The 20139-nt window shown below is 50.4% G+C and overlaps 1 protein-coding gene across 1 annotated transcript in view; it reads left to right on the top strand.

The window, feature by feature from the left end:
• The window catches only part of PIWIL2 (piwi like RNA-mediated gene silencing 2), an 88150-nt gene that overhangs the window by 59860 nt on the left and 8151 nt on the right, over positions 1-20139 (top strand). The window lies entirely within an intron of this gene.

Here is a 20139-nt window from a genome sequence, read left to right as displayed (position 1 = left end):
GTCCTCGCTGCCGGAAAAAAGGTGTAAGGAGGACAAGCATGCAGAGAGGGCAAAGAAGCGGAAGGCCGACAAGTCGGAGCATAAGTCCGCCTCGGGATCGGCGCCTGCGTCGATATCGGAGCCTTCGACACCGGTCGTCCCGCCACTCAAGCTCTTCGCCTCACCTGTTCGTCGGCAGAGCCCGCCGCCGCTTACTTCGATGTCGACTCAGCTCGTCATTTCCGACTCCGATTCCGAGATCGATTCGGCACAACGCGTCGGTATCGACAAAAGCCCATCGGGGAGGCTCACACCGGGACAGCGGACTCCTCGCTCTCGGAGCCCTGTTCGGGATCGACGCAGTGACTCGCGCCGGGATCGGTCGTCGAGCAGCCACTCTCCTCGATACCGGAAGAGGGATCCTTCTCCTCATCGACCAGTGTCACAGATTCCGTGGGATCAGCGACAATGGCAGTACCTCTACGGTGCCTGCCCGATGCAACACCCTTTTCCCTGGTTGCCACCGCGGCAGATGGACTGGGATCAGGCATCGGAGACCTCTTATAGATCTCGGATGTCCTGCAGGACCCCTCGAAGTGCGCCTTCTGCTACAATATCGAAACCGCCCGAGGTCGCACAGCCGATTCGACGCCGAGAACCAGAGCAGCATCCTTCCCCCGAGGGACAGAAGATAACTCCAGTGGTCCCGACTTCACCACCTCGACGCCAGACGTCTGAGCAATCAGACTCACCTGAGGCATCCCCCAGGTCCCTGAGGGAATCATCACCTGAAGAACAAGGTGCATCTTCAACTGGCGAACCATCCCCACCGGCAAAGACCACGGAGGATCATCCTATCTCTCCTTCCGAAGACCTAAAATCATATGGGGACTTAATCAAGCGCATGGCGCAGGCGCTGTCGCTGCCAACAGTCCAGCAACAGCCTGTGGTCACGGACAATGTGTTTGACATTGTTCAACGGGACACCTCGACAGCGGTCGCCCTGCCCATCACCAATGTGATGCTTCATACTGCAAAAGCGTCCTGGGACAAACCCGCGTCCACGCCGGTGTCATCGCGCCGGCTGGACCACATGTACCGGCTGCAGGAGGATACAGCGGAGTTCCTGTATACACACCCCAAGCCTAACTCGATTGCGGTTTCGTCCTCATCCAAGGCAAAGAAAACGCACTCAACCCCTCCCGACAAGGAGGGCCGCAAGCTAGACGCTGTAGGACGGCGATTATACTCCTCTGGGTTGCTGGGGATGAAAATCGCGAACTACTCTGCTTGTATGAGCAGGTATCAATATACCTTGTGGGACCAGGTCTCTTCCGTTTTGCACACGATGCCAGAACAGAGCAGGTTGGCTCTTAAGAAGCTACAGAAGGAAGGGATGGCCCTCGCTAAGCAGCAGCTGAATTCCGCAAAGCATTCAGGAGATGCTTGTGGTAAGACTATTACTAGAAGATATTGGATTTATATCCCGCCCTCCACTCCGAAGAGTCTCAGAGCGGCTCACAATCTCCTTTACCTTCCTCCCCCACAACAAACACCCTTTTGCAGTATGAAGCATCACATTGGTGATGGGCAGGGCGACCGCTGTCGAGGTGGCCATATCTCTCCGTAGACACTCCTGGCTGCGCTCCACTCCCTACAGCCGGATACACAGGCGTACATTGAAGACCTACCATTTGACAGCACAGGTCTATTCAGTGCGACCACTGACTCGGTCCTTCAGGAGATGGACAAGAGTATAAAGACATCTCGGAATCTGGGGGTCTCCACTTCTCGCCCGCAGGCAAAACGACAGTGGACGCGGCAGTGGCAGAAAAAGCCTTATGCTAAGTCTCCTGAGCAACAGTGGCGCCCGAAGCCAACGTCCACCCTCCCAAGGACTCAATACCAGCCCAAGCAGAAATACTCCCCGTCCTCTGCCCAGGCTTCTAGGCAGAAGGGTGCGAAACATCAGAAGCAGGGCCTTTGACTCCCCCCCGCCCACCCGTCCCCATGGGGACACGGACTCTATTCGCCTATCCCGTTTCCTACCTGCCTGGTCCCGTATCACCTCGGACCAGTGGGTCTTATCTGTGATCCGATGGGGGTACGAGATAGAATTTTTCCGACAACCCCCTACTCCGAAGTTTGCTTACACTGCCCCTTCCCTCCCTCTCCAGGAAGAGGTCCAATCCCTCCTCCTCAAGCAGGCTATCGAGGAGGTCCCGAAGGATCAACGCGGCCGTGGGTTCTACTCCCGTTACTTTGCGGTCCCCAAGAAGGACGGAGGCCTACGCCCGATTATGGACCTTCGGGCTCTCAACGAATTCATACGTTACAGTAGCAATCCTCACGGACAATACGACGGCCATGGCCTACATAAATCGCCAAGGGGGCACAGTATCTCGCAGTCTCTGCCGGCTGGCGATGGCGATTTGGGAAGCGTGTATAGCCCTAGGGATATCGCTGCTTGCGACCCACCTTCCAGGTGTTCAGAACACCAGGGCAGACTTCCTCAGCAGGGGAGGTGCGTCGCTCCACGAATGAGAGCTAAAATGGAGGTTTCTGGCACCAGTGTTTCGCCTCTGGGGAGTGCCCACGCTGGACGTTTTTGCGACTCGGGAGAACAGCAAGTGCGAGTCTTTCTGCACCAGGGGAGGAGCGGATCCTTTGTCCCTCGGGGACGGGCTCCTGGTCCCGTGGACGCACCACGAGGTGTACCTCTTCCCCCCGTTGCCGCTGATTACCAGAGTTGTGCAGAAGATCCTGCGGGAGCGGCCAGTGGGCATCCTGATAATGCCATGGTGGCCGAGGCAGCAGTGGTTCCCAATAGTCTTGCGGCTTGCCCGCGGGGAGTTTCACCACTTCCCACAGGTTCCGGATCTGCTGCTGTCGCACCAGGGGCAAGTGCTGCACCACGATGTGCCCCATCTGAGGTTGACGGCTTGGCGTCTGGACGCTCGCAGCTATCGGAAAGAGCTAGGTTCGTGCTTATGAACAGCAGGAAGCCCTCAACTCGGCGCTCGTACGCCTATAAGTGGTCGAAGTTCGTTCAGTTCTCTGTGGATAAAGGGCTGGAGTCGCGGACGGCCGGTCTCTCTGCAGTCTTTGACTTCCTACTGTCCTTGCTGGACCGTGATCTGGCGGCCTCCTCGGTGAAGGTGTACCTGGCGGCCATCTCGAGTGAGCACAGGCCGATTGACGGGTATTCAGTCTTTACCCACCCGGAGACGAAGCGGTTCCTCAAGGGGGTCGCTCGATTGTATCCTGCGGTGCGGGTGCCCGCCCCGTCCTGGGACTTGATTTTGGTTCTTAAGGCCCTTATGGGGAAGCCGTTTGAACCTCTAGCTACCTGTTCGCACCAGCTGTTAGCATGGAAGGCAGCGTTTCTGGTTGCAATCACGTCGGCTAGGCGAGTGGGTGAACTGATGGCACTAAGGTGCGACAAGCCCTACCTTTGCTTCTCCCCTGAGGGGGTGGTGCTCCGCCCTGACGTCACGTTCCTGCCCAAGGTGGTCTCTGCGTTTCATTTGAATGCTGCGATTGACCTCCCCGTGTTCTTCCCGAACCCTTCGACGGAGGCTGAACGGCGGTTTCATGCCCTCGATGTAAAACGAGCGCTTGCTTTCTACTTACACCGTACGAAGTCGTTTAGGCGGGACTCCCGGCTCTTTGTTTCGTACGTGGCTCCATCCCGGGGTCAGAGGATCTCTTCTCAGAGATTGTCTAAATGGATTACTGGCACCATTAGGCTGTGCTATCTTCTCCAGAAGACGCCGCTTCCGGGGCCGGTGAGGGCCCATTCGACGCGAGCGGTGGCTACTTCGGCAGCGTTCCTGAAGGGAGTGCCGCTGCAGGACATTTGGAAGTCTGCCACCTGGGCGTCGGCGCATACCTTTGTGTCGCACTATGCGCTGGATATGAGGCGGCGTCAGGACTCGGCGGTGGGCCGTGCTGTGCTACAGTCTGTCTCTTGCTGATGGACCGTTGCGCCCTCCTCCAGGTATGTCTTTGCTTGCTAGTCTCCCATTGGTGTGATGCACAGAGACCACGAAGAAGATAAACAGGTTTCCTACCTGTAACTGATGATCTTCGAGTGGTCATCTGTGCAGTCACACTACCCGCCCTCCTTCCCCTCCGCTGCCGGTCCATCCAGTATGGGCTAACGCAGCGGTCAGAAGGAACTGGCGGGATGTCCGCTCCCGTCCCGGCGAGCATGCGCAAGGGGGGGGGAGTTTGCGCATGCGCGCGGGGGCGGAGAGGCGGAAATCCGCAGCTTTTGAAGTTTACCGATCAGGGTCGGCGCCGGCGCCTCTCCCATTGGTGTGACTGCACAGATGACCACTCGAAGATCATCAGTTACAGGTAGGAAACCTGTTTTTCTCACTACTCTTCCTATAATTGGTACATATGCTCTAGCATCAAGTTGCAAGGATTGCTCTAGCAGTACAGGAACACTGATTACAAGACAATTTGGGGAGGTAGGTTGTACTGGGGAGGGGAGAGAAAAACTATTTCCTTTGATCTCCCATGCAATATCTCTATAGCCTCTCTCCACCTTCAGTTTCATTGGATTGATTTGTTGACTTTGCCTAACTCCTCTGTTTTCTCTTGATATCATCCCTTCCAAAGCCCAGATTACACTTCCCCCACCATAACTCACTTCTTTCAGTCTATTACTCTGCTCTGGTTTTCCCTTTTTGCTTTCAAATGTGCAGTTCCTCTATCCTCAGAAATTTTTTAGATGGATTCTTTCCCTCTTAAGATGCTGAACGATGGTGCTGTATCTGCTGCCTTGATTTTTTTTTCCTTCTACAATCTGATTTCACTCTTTGTGTTCCATTGAGTCTGTAATTTTGATGAGGACTTTGTTCTCTTTGCCAGATCTTCAGGTCTTCACTCAGTCCTATCACATTCTCCCTGATTCCTTCCATGCCTTAGGTTTCTGTAGTGCCATAAAGTAATCCTAAGTGTTCTGTTACACACTTGGCTTTCCATCTGTGCAGAGCTTTGATTTGGAACTTCTCTAGCTGCCTATTAAATATGAACATTCTCTCCCCTCTGAGGATCAGTCCAGACCACACATATCCAAGTTGAAGTCATGCCTTCCTACTTAATTCTCTTTTGTAATCTGGCTACAGTGGTCTATGCTCTAATTACATCCAGGTTAGATTACTTTAATGTGCTCTACATGGGGCTTCCTTTGAAAACAATTGAGAAACTTCAGTTGGTCCAAAATGCAGCAGCCAGGGTACTGGCAGTAGTGGGATACAGAGCTTGTATCACCCTAGGCACTGAAAGATCTCCACTGGTTGGCCATTTGTTTCAGAGCACAGTTCAAAGTGCTGCTTACCTTTTAAAGCCATAAATGAATTCGGGCCAGAGGACTTGAAAAACTGCCTCCTCTCATGTTGTCCGGCCCACAAATTAAGATCTGCCTAACAAACCCTAACAGCTGAACATCAAGAAGACAAAAGTAACGGCTGCTGGGGAATTACCCAACTTCAGTGCTGATAATGAAGAAATTGAAATTGTTCAAGATTTTCTATTCCTTGGCTCTGTCATCAGCAAGGGAGACTGCACCCCAGAAATCAGAAGGAGATTAAAACTGGTGAGGGCAGCCATGAAGAAGCTACAAAAGATCCTTAAGTATAAGGATGTGTTGCTGGCAACCGAGATCAAATGAATTCATGCTATAGTATTCCCCATAACTTTGTATGGGTGTGGAAGTTGGACAATGAAGAAAGGTGACAGGAAGAAAGTAGGTTCCTTTGAATTGTTTTGGAGGAGAACTTTACAGATACTGTGATCTGCCAAAAAGACAAATAAGTGGGTTCTAGACAAAATCAAGCTTGAACTCTCCCAAGTTGCTAAAATGGCTAAGATGAGACTATTGTACTTTGGTTACATTATGAGAAGACAAGAGTCACTGGAAAAGACAATAATGCTAGGAAAAACTGAAGGCAGCAGGAAAACAGGAAGGTCCAACATGAGATGGATTGACTCAGTAAAAGAAACCATGACCTTCAGGTATTAATCAGTCTCTGAATGTCATATGAGCTTAACAGTGAGGCACTGAAAACAAAAATCGAGACATTAAACAGAAAAATCTGGTTTGTGGTTACTGAGCCAGGACAAACAAAAAACTTGTTGGGAGATTCCAAGCCAAGCATCCTCCTACAGTGGAGGCAACTCTTTCTGAATGGATGCTTCCTGCAAATACGAAGGTGATACCTCCTGGGCTCTTTGGCAGCACCTTATGCTTCAGTTAGTTGGAGAAAAGTAAAAGACTAGTTATTTGCTTTGGGGAAGAAGAAAGCAAGTGGTGGAAAACATTTTGTGAGGCCGCATGGTGCCCTAGAACACCATGTTGGGGACTGCTGATGTAGAACATTCGTCCGCTTACCCAAGGGCAGCTTGCTGACTGACCATATCCTGTCTCAGTGCTGGAGCAGGATCCTGTACCCAGACACGTTAAACCTAGTAGTTTGGGAAGATATTTCCAGAGTTACACCTTCAGATTGCTCTGAGGGATGTACTCCTGGGTTCTACAAAACCATCCATCAGAAGATCCTATGAGTTTAAGTAGCAGCTCTTTTCCACCTTTGCTTTAGCACAGGGATGATACTAGAGAAGCCACCTGCTCCTGTCCCTTGCTGTTCCTTAATGCGGAAGGGGAAGCAATAGTAGGGTCACTGTGTTGACTGACTTTCTAGGATTTTTTCCAATCTCTTTACCGTAGAGATTGTGAAGATTTCTGGAGCATCTCTCAACATAATGTCACACATTGCTCCCCTCAAATGCTTCTATTTGCAAAAGGCTCCCTAGCTGGGACCTAACTACCTGTCCTGTCCCTTCCTGCACCATCCATGGGATTGGATCCAGACTAAATTTTCTGCTAATGGAAGGAATGGGGTTCATCTTCAGCCTTCTGTACAGTCGCACATTGGGACTGTGCTTGCACAGGCCAGCCACTGGAGGCTCTCTACAGCTGTTTCTGCAATTTTTTGAACTACAGGGAAGCCCCTCCCTAACAGAGCCTGCCAAGGCCATTTTCCCTCCCAAATGGTCACATGCTCTGTGGGGCTCCCTCTCTCTCTCAGTCCTTTCTTTGCCATGTCACGGTTAGGATGTTCTCTCCAGCTTCACAGTGTCGCGAGTTGTTCTCCCTAAGAGGCGGAGGACATCTTGGGTGTTTCCCACCGTCCAATCAGGGAGGCAGGAATCTTAAAAAACTTCCCCTTCCTGTGGATGTGGGAACCACCCTCCTTCCAGTTTATTTCCTGCCTCGACAGGGAGTAGCAGCGTTTAGGCTAGGTTCCTACCCTTTCTCATTACTTGCCTATCTCTTTTAAAAAAAAAAAAAAAGATACTTTTTCTTTCCCCTCAGTTCCTACCTTGTTGTTCATCTCCTGATATTCTACCTCAGATCTTTTTCTGCCTTCTCAATCCGTCCTTCAGTCCCTCTCAGCTTCTCTGCCTCCTTTCCCCCCCCCACTTTCTTCAGCGCTTCAGAAGCGGCGCGGCTGTTTAAACTCAAGCCGCGGCCGAGCGCACAGCATTCAAGCCGCAGAGGAGAGGGAAAATGACGCGTCGGTCAAGAGACGCGTTCATGGACGACGACCTGGTTCCTGACGCCTGGCGCGGAACCGAGAGGCCCGCCTCCGGAGCCGGCATGTCTTCTAAGCTTGCCTCGGCTACCGGCAACGTGCCCTGTAGGGGCGAGAAAACCCAAAGGCGAACGCAGGCGGCGCTGGTCTTCCCCAGCCACGGAGGAGGCTTCCTCGTCAGGGCTCTTCCCCACTGGCAGCGGCCATCTTGGGGAGCGCAAAAAGGCGCGAAACGGGGACAGACCTCAGCCATGCAGCTTCCAGACGCAGGAACGTCCCGATGCCAACCTCCTGGCGGGAGACTCAGTTGCAGATGTGATCCAACCTGCGCTGGAAGCCACGCAGACCTGCCAGCCCCAGTCGGGCTTGGGTAACGTACCCTTTATGGGGCCCTCCTTTTTTACTGAGTTTCTTGAATCAATAAAGCAGACGGTGGGGGCAGCAGTCAGGGCATCTGGCCATAGGAGACCCAGGTCCCCCAGGTCCAGTTCCCCCTCCAGATCACCTTCTCCAAAGAGGTCCAGAGGTAGCTCCAGCCACCATAGGGCTTCAAAGAAACCTCTGCTCTGTGACCAGATGGAGAGCGAAAGATCCATTTCTGAGACCCACTCTCATGATTCCTATGGGGGAGATCGGGAGGAGGGCGAATTCTTATCTGATGAGGAGATAGAGGACGTTGCAGTTCCGGAACCCTCATCACGGTTTTTTCAAGGCAGAAGAGTTCCAACCTCTTTTAGCCAAGGTGCTGTCTGCTCTAGACTTACAAGCATCACCCGAGGAGCAGGAGTCTCCCCACCCACTTGCCAACCCCAGAAACAAACCCAAGGGAAATACGGAGTTTTTCCCCAGATTCAGATCCTCTGAAAAGGTTTTTCCCTTCCCTGAGTTCTTTGAGCGTCAGTTGAAATCTGAGTGGGCCAAACCTAGTACCAACAGACAGGTACCCAATTCTATCAAGAAGCTCTATGAATTACCTGCCTTTGCTAACGATATGCTGCAAGTACCATTGGTGGATGCACCAATCGCAGCCTTACAGTCTGTTAGCCTAACAGCCTTACAGTCTGTTAGCTGAGGATGGCCATGGCTCGGTGCGAGACAACTGGGACAAAAAGATAGACTTGGCCTTGAAGAGGAGCCACGAAGCTACGGCTCTGGCCATCAAGGCAGCTGCGGCCACCTCTATAGTTTCCAGAGCAGCGATCGTCTGGATAAGACGGCTTACTCAGCTACTGCCGGACGTGGATAAACGGGTCCTGGAAGGTACCAGCAGACTCCTTAGGGCCTCCGAATTTTCAGCGGATGCCTCATTGGATGCCCTCACTTTCTCCGCTAGAGCAATGGCATCAAGCACTGTAGCAAGGCGGGGGTTATGGCTCCGGGCTTGGCCGGCAGACGTGCACTCAAAGTCCATCGTGTCAGCATACCCATTCCAGGGAGAAAAGCTATTTGGAGACACCCTGGATAAGATCCTGGTGGAAACACGGGATAAGAAAAAGGCCATGCCCAAGTATCTGCGCCGCTCCGATAAGAGAAGCTTCGGGTCTGGTTCCTTTCGTGCCTCCTCCAGCTTCTCCAAACCAAAACAGGACTTCAGAAGAACAACCTGGGGACAGTCCAAACAGAGTTTCCAAAAGGGCTTCTCCAATTCACGATTCCAGAGGAATCAGCCCGATAGGTCCGACAAATTTGAGAAGGGCCCCAAGCCCAACAAAGCATGACTGGAATTCTATTCCAGTGGGGGGCCGTCTACTACACTTCCAGCAGGCGTGGGCGGCCTCGAGGGTCGATGCTTGGACGTTGGAAATTGTTTCATGGGGTTACCCCATAGAATTCAAAAGGGCACCTCCTGTTCGTTACTTGGTGTCTCCTCTTCGCTCAAACCCAGAACAAAAAAGCATCACCCTCAAAGCAATTCAACATTTGCTGCAAATTGCAACGATAGAACCTGTTCCTCCATTGCAGAGAGGTCAAGGCGTCTATTCCATCTTCTTCACGGTGCCCAAGAAAAACGGGGGCTGGAGAGCGATTCTAGACCTGAAATTTTTTAAACAGACATATCAACCTCCGTCACTTCAGGATGGAGTCCATCAAATCTATAACGGAGTCCCTGCACCATCAGGACTACATGTCTTCTCTGGGCCTAACAGAGGCATATCTGCACATTCCAATCCTCCCAGCACATCGCAAGTTTCTTCGTTTTTTGCGTAAATGGGACTCACTACCAATTCAGAGCCTTACCCTTCGGCCTGGCGACGGCACCACGGGTGTTCACCAAGGTGTTGGTGAACCTGATTGCAATCCTCAGACAGAGAGGGATACATGTGCACCCCTTCCTCGACGACCTGCTGATAAGATCCTCGTCGAGGGAGAGTGCGGAGCAGGACGTTATACACACCATATCCTGTCTTCAACAACACGGGTTCATAATCAACATTCCCAAGAGTCATTTACAACCGTCCCAGAGGCTACAACATCTGGGTATGGTCATCGACACAAGGATGAATTCTGTTTTCCTCCCAGAAGACAAGATACTGAGGACCAAGGCATTGGTGCTCCAGTTAGTGCGGGAACCATTGTCATCTCTCCAGACCCTGGCACGACTTATGGGTCTTCTAGTCTCAAATCTGGAGGCGCTTCAATGGGGTCGCTTTTCACACCAGACAACTTCAGATGTTTTTGCGCCCTTATCAGATCCAGATCATGGAGAAGCGCCCTATGTCGTTGTCTGTTCCCAAGAAGGTCAAGGAGAGTCTCCTGTGGTGGACGAAGGACCACAACCTGCGTCAGGGGAGAACGTTCCTCGTAGAGAAGGAAATACAGCTCCTTTCGGACGCCAGACTTTCAGGTTGGGGGGCGACCCTCAACGAGATACCTACCCAGGGCCAGTGGACACCCGAGGAGGCGAGTCTTCCCATCAACCTTCTGGAACTCCGTGCGAACGGACAATATCGCTGCCAAGGCCTATTTAAACAATCAAGGGGGGTCCAGGTCGACTTCCCTTCGCAAGGAGGCCGTGAAACTGTTCGAATGGGCGGAGAGACATCTAAAGTCCATAAGGGCGGAGCATATCAAGGGGACTTGCAATATCAAGGCGGACTGGCTCAGCCGGGAGAGCATTCAATCGGGAGAGTGGTCTCCCAACAAGAAGCTTTTCTTAACGCTTCGGCCCGCCGGTGTTGGACCTCTTTGCGTCTTCTCAGAACCACCAGCTTCCTCGATTCTACACGAGGTACTACCACTACCAAGCGGAGGCCACGGACGCATTAACTTCTCCCTGGCCGCAAGGCCTTCTATACGCCTTTCCCCCAATCCCGATCATTCCGAGGTTGCTCAGAAGGATCAGGCTGCTAAGGGCCGACGTCATTCTGGTTGCTTCCTGGTGGCCGCGACGTCACTGGTTCTCATCAATCCAACAGATGTCAGTAGCGGAGCCGCTTCACTTACCAATCTGTCCAGACATGCTGTTACAGGGCCCGGTGTGGCATCCTCATACAGACTGGCTGAGGTTGACCGCTTGGAGGTTGAACGGCGCTCTCTCCTAGATCTTGGTTATGCAAGTGACGTGACGATCACCATCCTAGCATCCAGAAAAAGCTCCACAACGCGGATCTATGACATGTCCTGGAAAGCCTTCCACAGATGGTGTCGGAGAAAAGCCGTGGACCCGTTGCATCCTTCTGTCCCCAAGATTCTACAGTTCCTTCAGGACGGTCTCCATTCTGGATTGAAGCCAGCTACCCTCAAACGTCAGGTGGCAGCCTTATCCTCAGTTCTCCAGCAGGTGGACGGCGTGGACCTCTCATCTCACCCCCATATTCGACGCTTCCTTAGAGGAGCCTCCATGAGTTCTCCACCACAAGTACATCGGTTTCCTACCTGGAGATTGAACCTGGTACTCTCGGCCCTAACAGGTCCTCCTTTCGAGCCCTTAAGTTCTGTATTCCTAAAGTTCATGCGTATGAAGACCATCTTTCTGGTGGCAATAACATCGGCCAGAAGAGTTTCAGAGATCGGGGCCTTATCGGTTAAGAGGGAACTGTGTGTGTGTTCCACAAGGACAAGGTGGTCCTCTATCCGGACCCTACCTTCCAACCGAAGGTCTCTTCTAGATTCCATCAGAGTCAAGAGATCAACTTACCATCCTTCTGTCCAGATCCCAAGCATCCCAAGGAGCGCACATGGCATACCTTAGACGTGCGAAGAGCAATTAAGGTCTATCTTACAAAACTGAATCTATCCGAAAATTAGACTTCATGTTCATTAATATAGCGGCTCCTAGACTGGGACAGAAGATGTCCAAATCAGCAATTAGCTACGCCATCAAGCAGTGTATATCGGAGGCGTATAAGGCGTTAAACCTTCAAGTACCACCAGGGATCACTGCACACTCAACCAGGAGTGCGGCCACCAATGCTGCCTTCAACAGGAATGCCTCCATAGAGGAGGTGTGCAAGGCAGCTACGTGGGCATCTATCTCCACTTTCATCCGACACTATAAGTTGAACGCATATGTGTCGGCGGACGCAACTTTGGCAGACGAATCCTGCAACACGTGCTGCCTGAGTAGGACGATCCCACCCTGTATGACATACTGCTATGGGAGCACCCAAGATGTCCTCCGCCTCTTAGGGAGAACGACCCTTGGCACTTACCGTGAGGGGTCCTTCTCCTAAGAGGACAGGAGGACATCTTGCCCTCCCCTTCTTCTATCGTCCTACCCTGGGCAGCATCTATGTATCTGGATCTAACTTCTTCTCCTGTAGTCTCACCTACAGCTGTTGATTACTCTTTAACACAGGCTACCTGTAGTTTACATGTTTTTTTTCTCAGTTTCTATACGAGTTTATTTCAGTCGGTTTGGGAGGCTCATGCCAAGTTTTTGTACCGACCACCAGTTAGCTCACCTTTTTTCATAGCAGCGATGGTTGCAAGAGTTCTTTACTGCTTCTCGGAGTCACCCGAACTGGAAGGAGGGTGGTTCCCACATCCACAGGAAGGGGAAGTTTTTTAAGATTCCTGCCTCCCTGATTGGACGGTGGGAAACACCCAAGATGTCCTCCTGTCCTCTTAGGAGAAGGACCCCTCACGGTAAGTGCCAAGGGTCGTTTTCATTATTCTTTGAAGAAAAATCTTTGCCCTTTTAGCATTTCTTAATCAGGCGTGGCTCAAAAAGTCCTCTTTAAAAAGTGTGCCCAATGCAGTACAAAAATGCATTGCTCGGATGAGCATCTACTTAGTTTGCTTTGCCTTTGAGAAATCCATAATACAGCTATATGCAAAATCTGCCTTCAATTCATGCATAAGGCCCGCTCAGATCACATGGTGCTTTTAAAGGCTAATCTATGGGAGAAGGCTATTTCTTGCTTGAGTAGCCTAGGCTTCTTTTCAGGGTGTCAAAAGCAGTTCGGCATTTCTCAGCCCAAACTATTTAACAGGGTTTTTTCCTTGCACAGGTCAGTGAGTGTTGTAGCAGTACATGAAAAATGATTTAGAAAATGTCTATAGTACTCAATTAGGCCTCTGAACTTCACGCTTGGTTTTAGGAACAGGCCGCTTTTGGATGCTCTGTACCTTACCATCTAGAGATTTAATTGATCTTCATGGTCTCTGTGCTTCACACTCATGGGGATAGAGCGCCTGCGCCGATCCCCAAATCAGTACCTAAAAAGCCCAGGATTTTTCGCACTCGGCACCCAGTGAGCATGCACAGGAGCCCCAGCATGCATGCTCACCAGGGCCGGCACGAGGATCCCGCCAGTTCCTTCTTGACCACTACGTTGAAAGGATCTTTCTTCAGTGCTCTGGTTGGTACTTACCGTTTCTTCTCGTTTTTTTCCTCTTCTTGCCCGTTAATTTTTTTTTTCATTCTCCATCCTTCTTGTTCTGTGTGTGTGTGTGTGTGTATATAAAGACTTTTAGTTGGACTTCACCCTTCAGGGTATTTTTCCCCCTCCCTTGTCGTGTTCCCACTGCCTATGGAAAAACGGGGGTTCTTCAAGCGGTGCCTGAGGTGTGGAAGTAAGATCGCTCCCCCGGACAGTCACTCCCTCTGCTTGCTGTGCTTGGGTGAGGGACACTGTGTTGACTCCTGCCCACATTCCTCAAAATTTTCCAAAAAATGAGAAAAAATCGAGCAGCCAGGCTATCGGTGGCTTTACTTGAATCAGCTCTTCAACCGCCTAAAATGGCATCGGGCCCTTCGACATTGATGGGTGAGGCAACCCAGTCTACAGCCTTGGCCTCGATGGGCCCGTCGTCTCAAGTGTCGACTGTCATGCCAACTGAGCAGGACCAGCCTGTAAAGCAACCCTCTGAAGGGTTAGTGGAGTCTACTCCAACAAAGACGCATCGGGACGACTCGGGGGCCCGGTTGTCCCTCCCAAAGAAGCAAAAATCGAAGGACAAGCACAAGAAGCAGGACAGACTTTCCCTCACTCCTTCCCCTTCTAGGAATGCGTCTACAGACTCTGCATCGGTGCAAACCGCTCCACCACGGAAAATCCTTGCGTCACCCAGCTGCAGGAGAAGTCCGTCGGTGTCGGGTAGGCTTGGGTCACAACTGACCCATCTTTCGGGGTCAGAGCAGGAGATCAACTTGACCCAGCAAACTCGTTCCTCTTGGTCGGGTTTGCGTTGGCGGAGCAACAGCGGTTCGGTGTCGGAGATTGAGGCTTCGGCGCCGACCGAACCCCACTTTGTTCCAGCACAGGACATCTTCGGAGTAGAGAGACTGAGTCGAGTGCTTCTCTCCGCAGGTTTCCGCCACTGCCGGTGTGGGACCAGCGTCAGTGGCCTTGCTCATTTGGACCTTACCCATACCCTTTGCCATATCCATGGTACCCATCCCGAGATCTGCTGGAATGGGATCAATGCTCGGAAGTTTCCCACTTCTCGAGAGTCTCGCATCATTCGCCGGTCCATCGTATATCCTCTGCATCGATAGCGATTCCCCCTGAGAGGCGTAAGGAGAGGTCAGGAGACTCACAGGTTCACCCGTCGGCATCGATTCACCCACCTGAGTGCGCTTCGACCCCGCTGCTATTGGAACGCTCTGAGATGAGAGAGTCTTCGATGTCGGATTCCGAAATCGATACTGATGATCCAGACAAGGCGCAGGCTGAACCTTCTCTGGACTCTCACTTTGGGGATGATCTTCTGATATCTCCCTCAGAGGATCTCAAGTTGTATGGGGATCTAGTGAAGTGTATGGCACAATCTCTCTCCCAATCCGTGTTGCAGCCAGTCATCGATGATACTGTTTTTGATATCATGCAGCAGGACACATCAACTGCTGTGGCTCGTCCAGTTACCAACGTCATTCTGCAAGCAGTGAAGAAGCCATGGGCAAAACCGGCAACCACACCGATCTCTTCGCGATGTTTAGACCACATGTATCGTGTCCAAGAAGCTGGTGCTGAGTTTCTCTTCAACCACCCCAAGCCTAATTCGGTGGTGGTCTCTTCGTCTTCGAAAGCTCGCAAGACTCACTCCACCCCTCCTGATAAAGAAGGTAAAAAGATCGATAATGCTGGCAGATGTTTTTACTCGGCAGGGGCCTTGGGAGTAAAAATCTCTAATTATGTTGCCTGCATGGCACGTTACCAGTACTCGATTTGGGAACAACTCACACCTTTATTGTCCTCTATGAGTGAAGATAAGCGGTCTTTGGTGAAGAAACTGCAAAGGGAGGGATTTGCTGTGGCTAAACAACAGTTAGCTGCGTCAAAACCTATGGTAGATATCTCTGCTAAGACTCTAACATCTGCCATTTCGTTACGTCGCCATTCCTGGTTGCGGTTGATAGCCCTTCAGCCTGACACCAGGGCTTATGTGGAAGACCTTCCTTTTGAGGATGAAGATCTATTTAGTTCCACTACCGATAGTGTTTTACAGGAAATGGACAAAAGTATTAAAACCTTGCGGAACCTTGGCGTTCCTACTTCTTTTCGGGCTGGAAAGTCTAAGCAGTGGCATAAGCCCTAGCCCAAGAGGCATCAGAAATATTCCCCTGACTGATCCTGGAGACCTCGATCATTGCAGACTGAAAGCAGATCTCCTTATTGGGGAAATAATAAGACCAAGTTTGCTTCAGCTTCTACTGCTGCCAGCAAATCCAAGGGGTCCTGTCCCCCCAAGCAGAGTCTTTGACTTTTCTGCCTTACACACCACTGCCCCTGCTTCTCCCATCCGCCTCCATCACCACTTACCTGCATGGGAGTCCATCTCCACGGACAAATGGGTTCTCTCCATTATAGCAGAGGGTTACATGATAGACTTTGTTCAGGTCCCAACTCAGTCAGTTTTTGTCATCGCACCCCCCCCCCTTTGCTAGAGGAAGTGAGCAATCTCTTGCAGAAACAAGCCATAGAACCGGTCCCCTCAACGGCCAGGAATGAGGGGCTCTATTCTAGTTATTTTCCGGTCCCCAAATGGGATGGTGGACTGAGACCAATTATGGACCTTCAAAATTTGAACAAGTTTATTGTGTACCAGAAATTTCGGATGTCCACTCTACAAACAATCCTTCCCCTTATCAGCCAAGGAGACTGGATGGCGACTTTGGACCTGAAGGATGCCTACTTCCATGTCAGCATCCATTCATCTTGCAGGTACTTCCTCAGGTTCGCGATAGGCTGCAACCACTTTCAGTTCAAAGCCTTTCCATTTGGCCTTTGTACTGCACCGTAGGTGTTTACCAAGATGATGAGCATTGTAGCAGCACACCTCAGGCTTCAAGGCATAGTCATCTTCCCGTACATAGACGATTGTTTCCTTGTGGCGGACTTAAAAGATCGTCTGTCCGGCCATATTGCTACAACTCTCCGCCTTCTCCATACCCTCGGTCTGCAGGTAAACACAAAAAAGTCTCACTTGCTGTCATCAAGGAAAGTTCAATTTATCGGAGCCCTTCTGGACAAGGATCTTCATTGTGCCTTTCTGCCTCAGCAGCAGGCAATGGACATTATAACCCTCATTCATCTTTTTCTATTCAGGAAATGGGGCACAGCACAACAGTTGCAGTGGCTGCTGGGACTGATGACGGCGACTACAAATGTGTTGTTGTTTGCGAAACTCCGCATGCGAGGGCTTCAACTTTGGTTTCTCAAAAAGTTTCACCCCCTACGGGACTCACCTCAAAAGAGGTTCAAGATTCCAACCTCGATACTCCGGTCCCTGGAATGGTGGACCTCCAGAGACAACATCTGTCAAGGAGCTGCCTTCCATCTGCCAGTAACAACGGTTACGATCACCATGGATGCGTCCCTATGGGGATGGGGTGCTCACATGGATACTCTGTGTGTGTGGGGGGGGGGGGGGGTCCATGGCCACTACAGCTGACGTTTTGCCATATAAACTATCTGGAACTGTTGGCGATTCATTTTGCTCTTCGGTCCTTCCACCCCTTAGTAGTGGGAAAGGCTGTGGCTGTGCTGACGGACAACACTATAGCCCTTTGTTATGTCAGCAGGCAGGGTGGGACAGTCTCCTGAAAACTCTGTGCTCTAGCGATGGAGCTGTGGTTGGAATGTTTGGATCATGGCATCTATGTAAAGGCCTCCCATCTCCCAGGGGTACTCAATCTCCAGATGGATTCCTTGAGCAGAGGAGCCGCATCTCCACAAGAATGGGAGATACAGTGGCGTTTCCTTCAACCAGTGTTTCAGCTCTGGGGGTATCCTCAGATCAATGTTTTCACCACAGCCCTGAATCGAAAGTTTCCCTTGTTTTGCACCGGCGGGGGGGGGGGGATGGATCCGGCTTCCTTGGGGGATGGTCTACTGCTCCTGTGGAAGGGTCTTTTCCTTTACCTGTTCCTGCCTCTTCCGCTGCTGACAAGGGTAGTCAACAAAATAAAGAGGGAGTAACCAAGGTGCATACTAATCACGCCGTGGTGGCCTCGACAAAACTGGTTTCCGATTTTGTTCCACTTAGCGCAGGGAACTTTTCATCATTTCCCGGCAGAGCCAGACCTCCTTTCGGCCCAGAAAGGTCAAGTGTTTCACCACAACATACCTCACCTAAAGTTGACAGCTTGGTTCATTGATTCTGTGAATTTTTGAGCAGGGTCCATCATGTTTTTCTGAATAGTAGGAAGTTGTTTACTTGAATTTCCTATGATAGGAAGTGAGGGAGATTTGTACATTTTTGGCTGATACTGCAGTCTCACCCTGCAGAACGGGTAGGTTTACCTGTGATTTTGTCTCTTGTTGATGCTGGCCTTTCCTTTTCTTCATTGAAAGTTTATTTATCAGCTATATCAGCTCAACATGATTCGGTTGAGGGGCATTCAGTGTTTACCCATCCTCTTTTGAAGCAATTCTTGAAGGGACTGGTCAGGTTGCATCCTCCGACTAGATCACCCCCACAGTTCTGGGATTTGCCATTAGTTTTGGATAGGTTGACCAGGCGCCCTTTTGAACCAATGGCAACCTGTTCCCTACAGCTCCTCTCCTGGAAAACTGCATTTTTGGTAGCAATCATGTGGCACGCCGGGTGGGGGAGCTCATGGCTATGTGTTGTGACCACCCATACTTAGTGTTTCACGAGTCAGGAGTATCTTTGGCTCCTGATGTTTTGTTTCTCCCTAAGGTGGTTTCCCAGTTTCACCTTAAATTGGAAGTTTGGCTACCTACGTTTTACCCTACGCCTACCTCGGAAGAGGAGCATCGGTTGCATGCCTTGGATGTTAAGCGTGCGTTACTTTTCTATCTGAGCCACTCTAAGGGCTTTCGTCAGGACCCGCATCTCTTTGTGTCCTACGTTGCTCCTCGATTGGGTTCCAGAATTTTGTCTCAGAGGCTTTTAAAGTGGCTTACTGAAACTATTAAACTGTGCTACCTGCTGGCCTGGGCCCATTTGTGGGCACTCTACTAGGGCTATGGCAACGTCAGTGGCGTTCCTGAAGGGTGTTTCCATGACGGATGTTTGTAAAGCCGATACCTGGTCCTCTCCCCATGCTTTCATGAAGCATTACGCTCTGGATGTGCATGCTCAGCAGAGGACTCGTTTGGGAGCTCTTCACCACAAAGTCAGCAAACTCAGACTGCCAGCGTGGCTACTGAACAGATGCAGTTCAGTTTTTCTGAGTGGGTAGCTAAGGTTCTTAACGTTTTAAGGCCCTCCACCAGAAAGTCTTATGAGGATAAGTTGGCCCATTTTACTAGATGGACCAATTCGCAAGCTGTACAAGGCTGTGGATTGTCCCATCCCCTTAATATTTTAGTATCTCTTATTGAAGAACTCTGACTTGGCAGTTTCTTCTTTTAAAATGCATCTAGTGTTTAAATCAGCCTTTCATAGAACTTTACAAGGACAGACACTTTTTCTCCACCTGGCACCTAAGAGTTTCTTAAAAGGGTTAATTAACTTGCTACCACCTTACCCATCCATAGTACCTCAATGATCTTTATTGGTGGTCCTTTCCCAGCTTATGTTGGCTGCATTTGAACCTTTAGGTTTCTGTAGTTTAAGGCTGTTACTTCTTAAAGTCACTTTTTGGTGGCCATAGCATCAGCCAGAAGGATGGGGGAACTGGCAGCTTTTAGGACTGACCACTCATTTATTAAATTCCAAGCTAGTCACGTAGCATTGAGACCCAGTTTGCATTTTTTGCCTAAGGTGGTTTCTAGTTTCCATTTTGTACAAGATATTATTTTCCCAATATTTTTTCCACACACACTTTGCAGGCTGAAAGAACTTTACATCCAGTGAGCTTTATAGTCTCCCCATGTGGGACTGCACAGAAGACTGAAGAAGAAACAGTGTTGTACTTACCTGTTGCTCATCAACGTGTATTCTTTGCAGGCATAGATTTCCACCCCCCCTACACCACTGTGAATTCATGAGGATTCAGTTACATTCTTGAAACTCATGGCAGTTCAGGAAGTCTGAGGGAGAGTGGGCTCTTCTGGAAGAGCATGTGACCATTTGGGCAGGAAGACAGCTTTGGTGGGCTCTATGGGGGAGGAGCTCTCTGTAGTTCTAAAAATTGTACAAGTACAGTCCCAATGTGTGCCTGCATAGAAGACACCTTGGTGAACAACAGGTAAGTTCAACACTGTTTTTCCATCAATTTCTTCCTTTTTGCTTGCCTCTTATATTGTTCCTGAGGCTCACCTGCCCTCCAGGATCTACATTTCAGGGAATTCAGTAGGTTGGAGTGGAGAAAGCAGAAATATTCTGTTCCACTGACAAAGTGCTTTGCATTAGCAGAAAACTTAAGTCTGGATTCAACTAATATTCTCTAAGAACATCAAACTGTTCTTGAAGTCTACCTAACAGTCATTTCAGTCTTACATTCTCCATTCAGGGTACCTCACTCTTCACCCAGCTAACCGTTCTTCAAAGACCTTTCTAGTTTCCATCTTCCAACCTCTGGTTTTCTTCCCAGCTCATAGGCAAACTTAGCTACATATTGGTCTTTACCTGCAAGGTAGTCTTCAGAGTGACAGACTACTCTAAGCTAACCAAAGCTCTCCTGTTCTCTTCGGCAACTTCTTTTTGATTGCTTTTATTCCTGGAATTTATACAACATCTCTCTGTGTGCATGCTC

The sequence above is a fragment of the Heteronotia binoei genome, chromosome 12, assembly GCF_032191835.1.
Source record: "Heteronotia binoei isolate CCM8104 ecotype False Entrance Well chromosome 12, APGP_CSIRO_Hbin_v1, whole genome shotgun sequence".
Taxonomy (NCBI): domain Eukaryota; kingdom Metazoa; phylum Chordata; class Lepidosauria; order Squamata; family Gekkonidae; genus Heteronotia; species Heteronotia binoei.
Note: the sequence above shows the minus strand (reverse complement) of the source record. Positions and strands in the feature narration are given on the sequence as shown.